Here is a 12,017-nt window from a genome sequence, read left to right on the forward strand (position 1 = left end):
AATAATATAAAAAAACTTTAATTATCAGTCCAATGTCTGTACAACAAATATGAAGCTGTAACTGAGAAATTTAGCTTAGCATGAATATGTGTGATCTTAATAATGTCCTGATATTCATGAATATCGTTTTACATAGAAATATTCCAATTTATCTGACAACATATTACCAAAATTTTACCTCAACCTGTGTCTCCAGGTTTCTTATGGTGGACTGATCTGCACTGCTCTGCCAGTCTTCCAGCATCAGCCAATCAGAGTCCCTGGAAATCAGTGTGTCCACTTGGACAGGGATGGATGGACCCTCCTCTGTGTTGATTTGGACTAATGAAAGGAGGGAGGAGTGTTTGCAGTTGGATGGTGGGAAACATGTTGACATGAAGTACAGATGCAGAGGACTCAGTCACATCTGAGGACGGACTGCAGAGATGTTCTCACCTGAAAACATGCTGGCAGACACAAAGAGAGAGCCTGAATTTTGAACTAATTTTTCCAATTTCCTGAACCTGCTGAACTGGACTTTTAAAACACAATGCACTGGTCAGTTTGTACAACTGTTGTTTGCTGCCATTTCCTTGTTTTTCCTTCCATTCTGTCAAAGTGAGGGATTTTAGATTGAAATACACCCTCATGACAGATGTACGCACAGAGGCAGGGCAGCAGAGGCCCGTCACTCAGCATGACTGCTCATCTCCAGCATCAGTAACTGAACCTGAAATCTGGCCCTCAGAATCAGCTGAATCTGGATTTAGCTTTTTCCTGAGAGGAAACGGTGACATTTCTTCATTTTGTCATCATTCCTTTGACATGCTGCGATGTAGTTGGATAAAGATAACTTATCTTTTACATGCCAGGCAAGATTGTGTATGTAATTTGATTAATCATAAATTTGCAGCACTGAAGAAGAATATCAACTCCATTTGGCCATTCACTTGCAGAGGCTGCACAGGAAAGGTTTCATAATTTCATCAGAGGAGAACCATGAGAATGGAGGCAACAGTTAATTTCACTATTAATGCAGTACCTTGTGAAAGTATTCGGCCCCCTTGAACTTTTCAACCTTTCGCCACATTTCAGGCTTCAAACATAAAGATATAAAATTTTAATTTTTTGTCAAGAATCAACAACAAGTGGGACACAATCGTGAAGTGGAACGAAATTTATTGGATATTTTATACTTTTTAACAAATAAAAAACTGAAAAGTGGGGTGTGCAATATTATTCGGCCCCTTTACTTTCAGTGCAGCAAACTCACTCCAGAAGTTCAGTGAGGATCTCTGAACAATCCAATGTTGTCCTAAATGACTGATGATGATAAATAGAATCCACCTGTGTGTAATCAAGTCTCCATATAAATGCACCTGCTCTGTGATAGTCTCAGGGTTCTGTTTAAAGTGCAGAGAGCATCATGAAGACCAAGGAACACACCAGGCAGGTCCCAGATACTGTTGTGGAGAAGTTTAAAGCCGGATACAAAAAGATTTCCCAAGCTTTAAACATCTCAAGGAGCACTGTGCAAGCAATCATATTGAAATGGAAGGAGTATCAGACCACTGCAAATCTACCAAGACCCGGCCGTCCCTCTAAACTTTCACCTCGAACAAGGAGAAGACTGATCAGAGATGCAGCCAAGAGGCCCATGATCACTCTGGATGAACTGCAGAGATCTACAGCTGAGGTGGGAGAGTCTGTCCATAGGACAACAATCAGTCGTACACTGCACAAATCTGGCCTTTATGGAAGAGTGGCAAGAAGAAAGCCATTTCTCAAAGATATCCATAAAAAGGCTCGTTTAAAGTTTGCCACAAGCCACCTGGGAGACACACCAAACATGTGGAAGAAGGTGCTCTGGTCAGATGAAACCAAAATCGAGCTTTTTGGCCACAATGCAAAACGGTATGTTTGGCGTAAAAGCAACACAGCTCATCACCCTGAACACACCATCCCCACTGTCAAACATGGTGGTGGCAGCCTCATGGTTTGGGCCTGCTTTTCTTCAGCAGGGACAGGGAAGATGGTTAAAACTGATGGGAAGATGAATGGAGCCAAATACAGGAGCATTCTGGAAGAAAACCTGTTGGAGTCTGCAAAAGACCTGAGACTGGGACGGAGATTTATCTTCCAACAGGACAATGATCCAAAACATAAAGCCAAATCTACAATGGAATGGTTCACAAATAAACGTATCCAGGTGTTAAAATGGCCAAGTCAAAGTCCAGACCTGAATCCAATGGAGAATCTGTGGGCAGAGCTGAAGACTGCTGTTCACAAACGCTCTCCATCCAACCTCACTGAGCTGGAGCTGTTTTGCAAGGAAGAATGGGCAAGAATTTCAGTCTCTCGATGTGCAAAACTGATAGAGACATACCCCAAGCGACTTGCAGCTGTAATTGCAGCTAAAGGTGGCGCTACAAAGTATTAATGCAAGGGGGCCGAATAATATTGCACGCCCCACTTTTCAGGTTTTTATTTGTTAAAAAATTTTAAAATATCCAATAAATTTCGTTCCACTTCATGATTGTGTCCCACTTTTTGTTGATTCTTGACAAAAATTACAATTTTATATCTTTATGTTTGAAGCCTGAAATGTGGCGAAAGGTTGAAAAGTTCAAGGGGGACGAATACTTTCACAAGGCACTGTATGTGTGACAACTATTCTCTTAAATAACTGACCAACTATTTGGTGTAAAAAATGTCATTTTTAACTGAGATCCAAGTTAAGCCCAGTCTCACAGAAATGTGCCATAGCTGCTTTACTCCATAGAGCAAAAATGTATTATTTTGTGAGATACTGACATTTTAGGGGCTATTTTTGGGGTTATTAATCATCCTTGCAACATAGAAAAGAATGAATTCATTGTTTCCTGTTTGCACGGGTGTATTTTAAACCAAACTATCATCTTTTTCTGAATCTAGCTAAGAAGTTCTGTAGCATAAAAAAAGAAACAAAAAGCGTGTGAAAACAAGAGACGACAACAATTACAAATAAAAGTGAACCCCAACTGAAAATGTCAAAAAAACGTCCCACAAGAGACTAAAACCCCTGAATCCCTAGTGAAAGCTCTCAGGTTTATGCCACCTTCCCTCCAGCCATTTTACATGGACTTTTTTGGTCTTTTTATGTGTAAAGTGAAAGAAATCGAGGAGGTACCATGGCTGCGCATCTCACAATTTTACAGCCTTTGCTATGAAATTGATGTAGATATTACACATTTTGGTATGAGACTGTGTTGGACCAACAAACACCCAAAGATGCTCCATCATAGAAAACTAATATTTACTCTGCAAACAACCGGCAGAGTTATGTGACGATCTGTGTGCATTAGTCCGTCTGTTAGCAAAACATTACTCAAAACAGATCAATGGATTTGGATGAAATTTTCAGGGAAGGTCAGAAATGACACAAGGACCACCTTATTAGATTTTGGCAGTGATGCAGCTTATAGTCTGGATCCATGGATTGGTTAAAGATTTCTGTATCATTGCGAGATAGCGGCACAGCCTCACTACTGCCTGCTGACCATCACATGATTGTGATCCTACTATAAATCTGCCATTGTGGATTTAGTGGGACTTATTAGTCCAAAATGATACAAAGTACAACTGATTAAATTGTGGGAGTGTTTCTGAGTCCCATCAATTCCCGCTGCCCGCTACATATTTAGGTCATGTGATTCGGTGTCTGTACATAACATACACATGCGTAACACACACCTGTGCTCAGTACAAGGCCATTTTGTTTGTGGGTACATCTATATTAAATGGCCGCATTCTATGTTGCAGTGATTTCTGCCACAAATTCTTTCAAGATTTCAGCTGTCAGAAATGATGCAACTGAGCACCCTTGGAGGAGTGCTGCACTCTCTGACTGCTTTTCTTGTTACAAATGCATCTCATTTTCTGGTTAAAAAACCAAGTTAAATCAGTCACCAAATTTTTGATGTTTTCCTTCTGTGTTTGTCAGCTGATCAATGAACTAATCAAGCCAGTTCAACAGCGCTGGTCAGTTTCTGTCTGCTTGAGGAGATAATGAAGCTGAAGTCGGCTTTAAAGGAGACCCTCAGGTGGTTGATGCTACCAGGTGGTAAACTTCATGCCCAACATTGACAGTAGTGCTTCATGCTGTGACATTTAAAACGGGATACAAACTTCCCAAAAGAAAAACACCACAAAACTTTACAAGGTTAACCTGGTTGTCTAGTAGATAAAGTTTATGGTTTATGATTTTGCTTTATCCAACATTTTCTTTCTGACTTCCTGATACACTGCTGAACTTTGAGCTGGGATGTAAACTGCGTGTCTGGCCTCACCTGCTCCTTGCTTCTATTCAACCTTACTTGCACTGGCCTATTTAAACTCCTGTTCTCTATTTGTTGCTCTTACATGGCAGCCTTCTCTTTATACTGCTGCTGTTTCCATTTGGACAGATATTCAGAGGAATACTTAAATCACACCAAAGAAAAATATCCTCAGAAGTCCAGTTTACACAATTAACAGGTGATTTAATAGAATTTGCTGATTTAAGTTGGACTGTCATCATCAAACAGCTCACTGGAACTGAAGGCAATAATAAGAGTTTTTCAATTAAACACAAAAGTAATGTTGGCACTGATTACAGCCAGATGCCTCACTGGTTTCCCATCATGCCCTGCCTCTTGGTGTATATCTTCAGGACTGCTCTCTACCTGTCAGTTTGATTTGTTGAAATGCCCAGGTGTATTTTGCTCATTCTGTTTCTCAGTACCCTGAAGCTGGCTACGGCTCAGCATTTTCAGTAAAAAGAAGAAAAAAAATATATTGGTGTGTGCCATATTTTTTTCTAATTTGAGTACTTTAATGCTAAGATTGACAGTGAATTTATTGAAAGCAGATTTGTATACTGATGGTATATCACCGTACTTCATTCGAAGTTTTTGAGTTCCATTTTGATATAGGAAACCTTACATGATAATAATCATCTGAAAGTCATCTTTCCTTCACTGAAAAGTCCATTTTGGGCTAAAACTGGTCAAACTTCAAATAGAAATTGTCAATATTATTATGTTGTTTTTATTATTATTGCTATTTTAACATTTTGTCTTGTCAAAACCATGCATCTCTAAAATCGAAGCTTTTCACACCCCTTGACCAAAAGTTTTCATCATAAAGTCCAGCTACTTGAAACCTTCAACCGTATTGCATGACTTTCCCTTTCACATGGAGATGCTCAGTTGTCATGGAGATGGTTTGTTCCTGTCATCTGACTGATGAACAGATCAACAATATAATACGTACAGCTTTGCACTGGAATACCTGTTAAACTATCTCCCTGACAGCTCAGCTCGCTCCACTGATGAAGGCCACAGGATTGTTCTGAAAGCTTTAGAAACCACCAGCTGGATCATAGACTGAGATTTATTTTCTAAGTTCCTGTTTACGCAATCAAAAATATTTATTTCAATATTTGGCTTACATATTTTCTCAGCCTTAAAAGTCAGAAGTGTTCATCACTAATCTTATTTGGAGATACAGGACGCTTCACACTGCTGGGTCCAGTCATCATGAACACTTTCTGACCGAAATTATCTTTTAGGCAGTTGCATATCTGCATATAGTTATGGCTTCAACTAACATGACCCTCTTGAATGCTTGAACTAATAATCAGTTCGTCGATAAAATGTCAAACAACAGTTAAAAATGGCTGCCATTTTTAACATTTAGGAAGCAAGAAAATTATGTCTTGTTTCATAATTCTTCTGCAATAATTACTAAAAAATGGATTATCAAAACTATTGCAGATTTATTTTACCATTTTAGTACGTCAAACTTTTTTTCCCAGGCAACAGCAAATGAATGCAACACTTTTTAGCAGACAGCATAGATATGATGTGCAACACTAACGCAGGGCATCCATTTCGGTACAGATGTTTCACAGCTTCTGCTGGTGGGTTCACAGTGTAAAGAGTGCTTCATTTTTTAACGACAGCCATTCCCTTTGAAATGTTTAAGGCTGAAAACTCTCTGACTAATGCTTTGGCTCACTCATGAAGCATGTTAAGTGAAAAAAGTGAGATATCCCAGTTAAATTATGCAACTCTTTCTCTCTGAGGCTCTCCACAGAGGTGCCTGGGGAGAAGGTGATAGACAGTATCTGCATTCTCCACCGCCAACTACAGCACGCTTGAAGTGAAGAGGGAGGAAGTGGTTTAGCTAAAAGCAGGACTTCAGTTTCCCAAGCACTTTACAAACTCGTGCGGTGAAGCAGGGAGAGGATGCACTGGGGAGAAATGAGAGATGTCTGTATGTGAATAAGGTCAAGTGCACTCTTTGGGAAAAGCCCATATGAAAAGGCGCTGCATGCATTGTGCATGTGAATGGAGTCGCAGGGAGTGATCCAGTGAGAAAGAGGGACAGCTCATGTTAGCCTACATGCTGGCTGGAAGTGCTGGGGGCAAACTCAGCTGATGCTGATGACAGATGGGACTGACAGCCACGACGGGAACATTTCTTCAACGGGGTGAAAGGCCTGCAGTAGCAGAGCTGGGATCACGTCAGCCCTTCTTGTTGGGTTGTAACATAAAACCAAAAAGACAAGTCCCAAGTCTTCAGTATTCAAAACCGGTCAGAGTCCAAGAAACCAGTCAGAACTAACATGATCTATATTAAAGATAACTGAATTTGTTTTAGTCAGATTTCAAACATTCAGGTCAAATCTTTGGACTATATTGTCGGTCAAATCTCTGTAGCATAATCAGGTCGAAAGAAGATGAAAAAGAGTTAAAACCAACATCTGAGGTGAAAACATGTTACTTATTAGGGTCTGAACATGTTGGAAAGTCATATTATATGTTTTTGTCATTTGTGTTTGTATTCAATAGAATAGAATAGAATAGAATAGAATAGAATAGAATAGAATAGAATAGAATAGAATGTGCTTTATTGTCATTATACAAATTGGAGAGCTTCTCCTTTTCAGTGCAAACAACAAAAGTTTGGTATTCATTAGTAAAGATGCATTTAGATCTCTAAAACATGCTAAAAACATATATCTCAAACTACTGTCTTACACGATTGTTTCAGCCAACATAAAACTAGGACTCAGTTATCTAGATAATTAATTTTCTGGTCAACCACTTTTAGGAATTGACAAACTATTTGAACTCTACTTTTGGTATACTGTTGGGTAGTTAAATCTGTACAAAGCACCATACTTTATTTGGTCCATACCCCCTTGTTTGAAGTGACTTTTAACATGTCTTAATTTATGTAAATCAAACAACCACAAATACATTCAAAACATGTACAAAGAGGCTGAAAAAGGCAAAAACCTAGCAATATTAGGACGGATAGATATATACAAAGGATCACAAGGAGAAATAAATACAACACAGGAGACAGTTAACTAAAAAAAGTGAACACAACTTAAGGCAAAACAAACACCAACAGAGAAGAAAAAAGACTGTTAGAACACAAAAGGACAACAAAGAAACACAAAAGGACCAGGAGCAGACATAAACCATTTAAAAAGGGATTGACAAAAAGCCAAACAACTGTAAAGAGATGCAACATGACCAGAAAAAGGTCATATAGGAGAGATAGGAAGCCTTTTATAACTCTGTGCCCATGGGGCTCTTTATTTCCATCACTGTACTCAAAACGCTTCAACTATAGCCTATGGACTATTGATTAGTCAGTTTTATCAGTGGAACAGGAACGTTTTCAGTCAACTAATGACTTCAATGCTGCATCCACCAACAGATTAACAGAGAGAGTACAAGGAGAGAGCAAAATACAAGGTCAAAGAGCTTTTGAGCGTGAAACTACAGCGTATTGTATAGATAGATAGATAGATAGATAGATAGATAGATAGATAGATAGATAGATAGGTCAGGGTTTCTGCAGAAATCAGCCAGTCAAATTTAATGCTTTTTAATGCCATTTTAATGCTATACTGTAAAAATTTTAATGTGATGACTGTGAACTCAACAAATTATACAGTTTTTTTTTTTAAAAATATGATTTTTATATGAAAACTGTCCCCACAGCTCTCCTCCACCTGGTCCTGTCTGCCGGCCACTTTCCAACCATGGAGTTTTTGGCAATAGTACCTGACCGGTCGGATCAGTTATCACAATGGTTCAGCATGTTTACACAGATGCACATATCTGACAAATTGCAGTCTATAATTACATATTATTATATTTTTATTATCAAATATTTTTCTTGAAAACTGCAGAAATAATTTTTATTGCCACTGAGAATCAAATGTAACGATTTATAAAGCCATTTAAGACCTTAATTTTCACAAAACCAATTTAATGACTATTAATGCTTTTTAATGCCCTGCAGAATCAGCCCGATCTCACGAGGATTCGTGAAACTGTCACGTAAATTTTTGTTTCGGTTTCGTGCGCACCAACACGATTTCGTCATGTTTTTCGTGCCGCTCACCACGAAATGCGCACCAATGTATTTTAAACGGCGGACTTTTCGTGCCACTCAGAACGTATTTCAAACGAATGGGTATATTATATTTTTAATGTAAAACCGTGGCGAATCCAACGCTATATTTTGCATGACATCGTCCCTAACCAAAACCCTAACCATAACCCTAACCATAACCTAACCATAACCTAACCATAACCTGGTGGTACACTTACCAATTTGCATAGGAATTTAAAGAATGTCCGATGGCCGCAAACGCGATCACACAAGCAGTATACGCCGATGGACAGCTTAGATCGCCATGAATCCGCCGGTATAAACCACTTTCAGATGTGATTACCACAGCGGGTTTCATTGTGAGCAACACGATAAACATTTCGTGGTGAGCGGCACGAAAAACATGACGAAATCGTGTTGGTGCGCACGAAACCGAAACAAAAATTTACGTGACAGTTTCACGAATCCCCGTGAGACCGGGTTGGCAGAATCCCTATGGGAGACGCCAGCGTGTCGTCATTTGCTATGGTCACGTGGTACAAGACTGCTACTGGTTGGCAAGAACAGGCAGTAACATAACGGCTTGCTACGAGAACGGTATCGGGTTTGAAACAAATACGTAAAGTTATCGCTTTTCATGAATGAAATTGCACATGTATTTACCACAATGGTAATAGCGTGTGTAGTTGTTGGTTGTACAAAGCGTTCTGAGAAGGGATCAGGCTTGAAATTTCACCGAATACCGATTTCAGGAGAGAGAAGATGGCGGTGGCTTCAGCCATCAACAGGAAAAATTGTACCCCAGTAAGCAGCAGAGATCATGTTTGTGGCTCCCACTTTTCTTCAGGTAAACTATTCAACAGTTTAGCATGTTTAGTATGTCCAACTTTGAGCTTATTTACCAAAAGATATTGATTTAGTGTCTCATCCTTCGCGTGAAGCGATCTCTACACTTTCGGTTTGGTTCAGTGTTGTCATGTGTTACCGATCCTTTTAAGGCGATGAAAGTATACTAAAGTCGAATGAAGCATATTCAATAACATCTCCTTAAGCCAGCAGCCTCCTATCTGTAACCACGTTTGTTTCTGTATGCGTCTAGCGATCGTTATTTAGAATTGTCCTATTTTCGATCACCAATGCTGTGGGTCTGTTACTGTTACATAGAAGCCATACTGCAGACAAAAAATACAGCAACTTCTTGACGTTTCTTTGACATCTTGTTGAAGATTAACAGAAGATATATTATTTTTAATTCATAATTATATATTTTTGGGTGGGTGAACTGCCCAGCGGTGTCAATCAATTAAAAATAAATGTCGGTGAAAAAAATGTCCGGTCACAATGAAGGATCGTCAACCCGCCCAGTCTTCAAATTGTAGGGATCTGGCAAGGTTTTACTGTTTCCCTGATATCTCAGCTTACTCACGTATATTTGTCGGGCCTCAGGTGATAAGGATTGAGCATAATTGGACAATTTCACGGAAGGATAGTTCGCATCGTTATCATCAGCCATTGTTCCTCTGGTTCCTTTTGCCAACCAGCGCGGTAATCACGTGACTTCGTGACGTCACTGTTTGTAAACACTGGCGTCTCCCATAGACCCTTTATTTGTTTACAAACACTGCAACGTTTTTTGTGGGCGGGGCTTATGCTGGAGGCAAAAGCGGAGCAACAAGTCAAGCGGGACTGGGAGTATATAGTTTGCACTGGGAGTTTGTGCTGCAAACTCGAGCATTTTTAACCCGTTAAACTTCAGTGTACCGCCGGCGGTACACTTACTAATTTGCATAGGAGTTTAAAGAATGTCCGAAGGTTGCAAACGCGATTATACAAACACTATACACCGATGGAAAGCTTATTCCCATGAATCCGCCGGTATAAACCACGTTCAGATGTGATTACCACAGCGGGTAATATAAACACATTTGTCCGACAAACAAAGAATATCCATCCATCCTTTCTCTGTACACGGCTTTAACGTACACAGCGCGACTCACATTTCCGGGTTCATTATTACACACAGATGAAAATATTCCACAAAAAAACGGCCATAATCCAACCTTGGACATCCAGACGACACAAGCCAGTAAACTATTTTGTCCAAAACATGTCTTGAAGTCTGTATATAATCCACGAATCGGTCGTTTTCAAGGAAATTAACCTCGCGATGCGCGTCCAATATTCCCTGTATTTCTCGTCATATTTAACGGGTTATTGTTTTTGATTGTATTTTTTTCTGTGTCTTGTTGTGTCCTTGTTCTTATTGTGTGTGTATTTGGACCCAGTGTCTGGAATAAAGATGAACTAAATTGAATATTTTTTATTTACAAATAGAATATTAGCGATTTTTTGTACTGAAAATGGCTGGAATTGACTGCAGCTGATAGTCTCTGTCCAGTCTTTTCGCCTCAGTGCATTTAACCACAACTGTCTTTGTTCCCTCTGAGCACGAGTGTTCGGTGGAATCCTATAAAACTTTAATTTGCGTTCGCCAATGCCATTCCTCCTATTCTGGCATCCAAAAACACAGCAGGACGACATTTTAGAAAAATTGATAGAGCCTAGTCCAGGGGTCATCAACTATATTTGCCAGAGGGCCAGAATTTTACCGGACAGCCACTTTGGGGGCCGGACCCTCAAACAAAAATTAAATAAAAATCGAATTTTGACATAACATTATTATTTGATGTTTATTTTTTATATTTTTTCCATTTCATTACAAAACTGAAGGCATTTTTAGCCTTTATGAGTCAGTGCTCTATCACCTGTACCACAGTCAACCACTAGGAGTGATAGAGATATTTTGCCTCATCTCAAGTCAACTTTATTCACAGAGCACTTGAAAAAGAAGCACCGCAGAAGTGACAGGAAAGGGCCTCTTAACACGGGTAAAATGGCACTCTCTAAGGCCACGACACGAAAAGTTGATGTGGAAAACAGATCCTTTAATAATGACTGGACTGACTGCTTTAATAGTGTGGACCACATGATATTTTCTCTTTGATCCTCACAATTTTGGAATCCAGTCACGGGCCGGATTGGACGGTTCGGCGGGCCGTATTCGGCCCGCGGGCCGCCAGTTGATGATCACTGGCCTAGTCCCTCAGTCTTTCGCCAGTCACGGCCGCGGGCTTCCTCTTTTGCCTCCAGCTAAAGCTGTGACGTCATTCGTGACGTGTGTTATTAAAGGGTCTATAGATAGATAGATAGATAGATAGATAGATAGATAGATAGATAGATAGATAGATAGATAGAAAACATTAAAAAATTACAAAACAATGTTAGAAGAAAAAACTGCAGCTTACAAAACTATGCAGTATAGGCTGACATGATTACACAGCATAGGTAAATGAATAAGTACAGATCACCATTTTTGCAGATAAGAAGTATGTGTACAACTGCAACACTCACGTAGCATTGCAGCGTGGTATGTTCACGGCTTTAAAATGAATTTTTAATCCGTTTACACTGGCTTAGTGCAGCCTGTATTACCCCACATAACGGTCTGCTCCTCTCATTATTCCGTGGGACAGTTTGAACAGGTCAAACACCAGTGACTTACAGCTCATTGATCAGCGCGGTTGTCATTCCTGTTTTGA

The 12,017-nt window shown here is 39.7% G+C and overlaps 1 protein-coding gene across 1 annotated transcript in view; it reads left to right on the forward strand.

Moving 5' to 3' along the window:
• Positions 1–3,622, forward strand: part of socs7 (suppressor of cytokine signaling 7) — a 37,877-nt gene extending 34,255 nt beyond the window's left edge. The window contains exon 10 of the mRNA XM_022196533.2: positions 197–3,622. The gene's annotated coding sequence lies outside the window, so the exon portion shown is untranslated. The remainder of the gene's footprint in view (positions 1–196) is intronic.
• The last annotated feature ends 8,395 nt before the right edge of the window (positions 3,623–12,017 follow it).

Source organism: Acanthochromis polyacanthus, chromosome 3 (assembly GCF_021347895.1).
Source record: "Acanthochromis polyacanthus isolate Apoly-LR-REF ecotype Palm Island chromosome 3, KAUST_Apoly_ChrSc, whole genome shotgun sequence".
In the NCBI taxonomy this organism is placed as follows: Eukaryota; Metazoa; Chordata; class Actinopteri; family Pomacentridae; genus Acanthochromis; species Acanthochromis polyacanthus.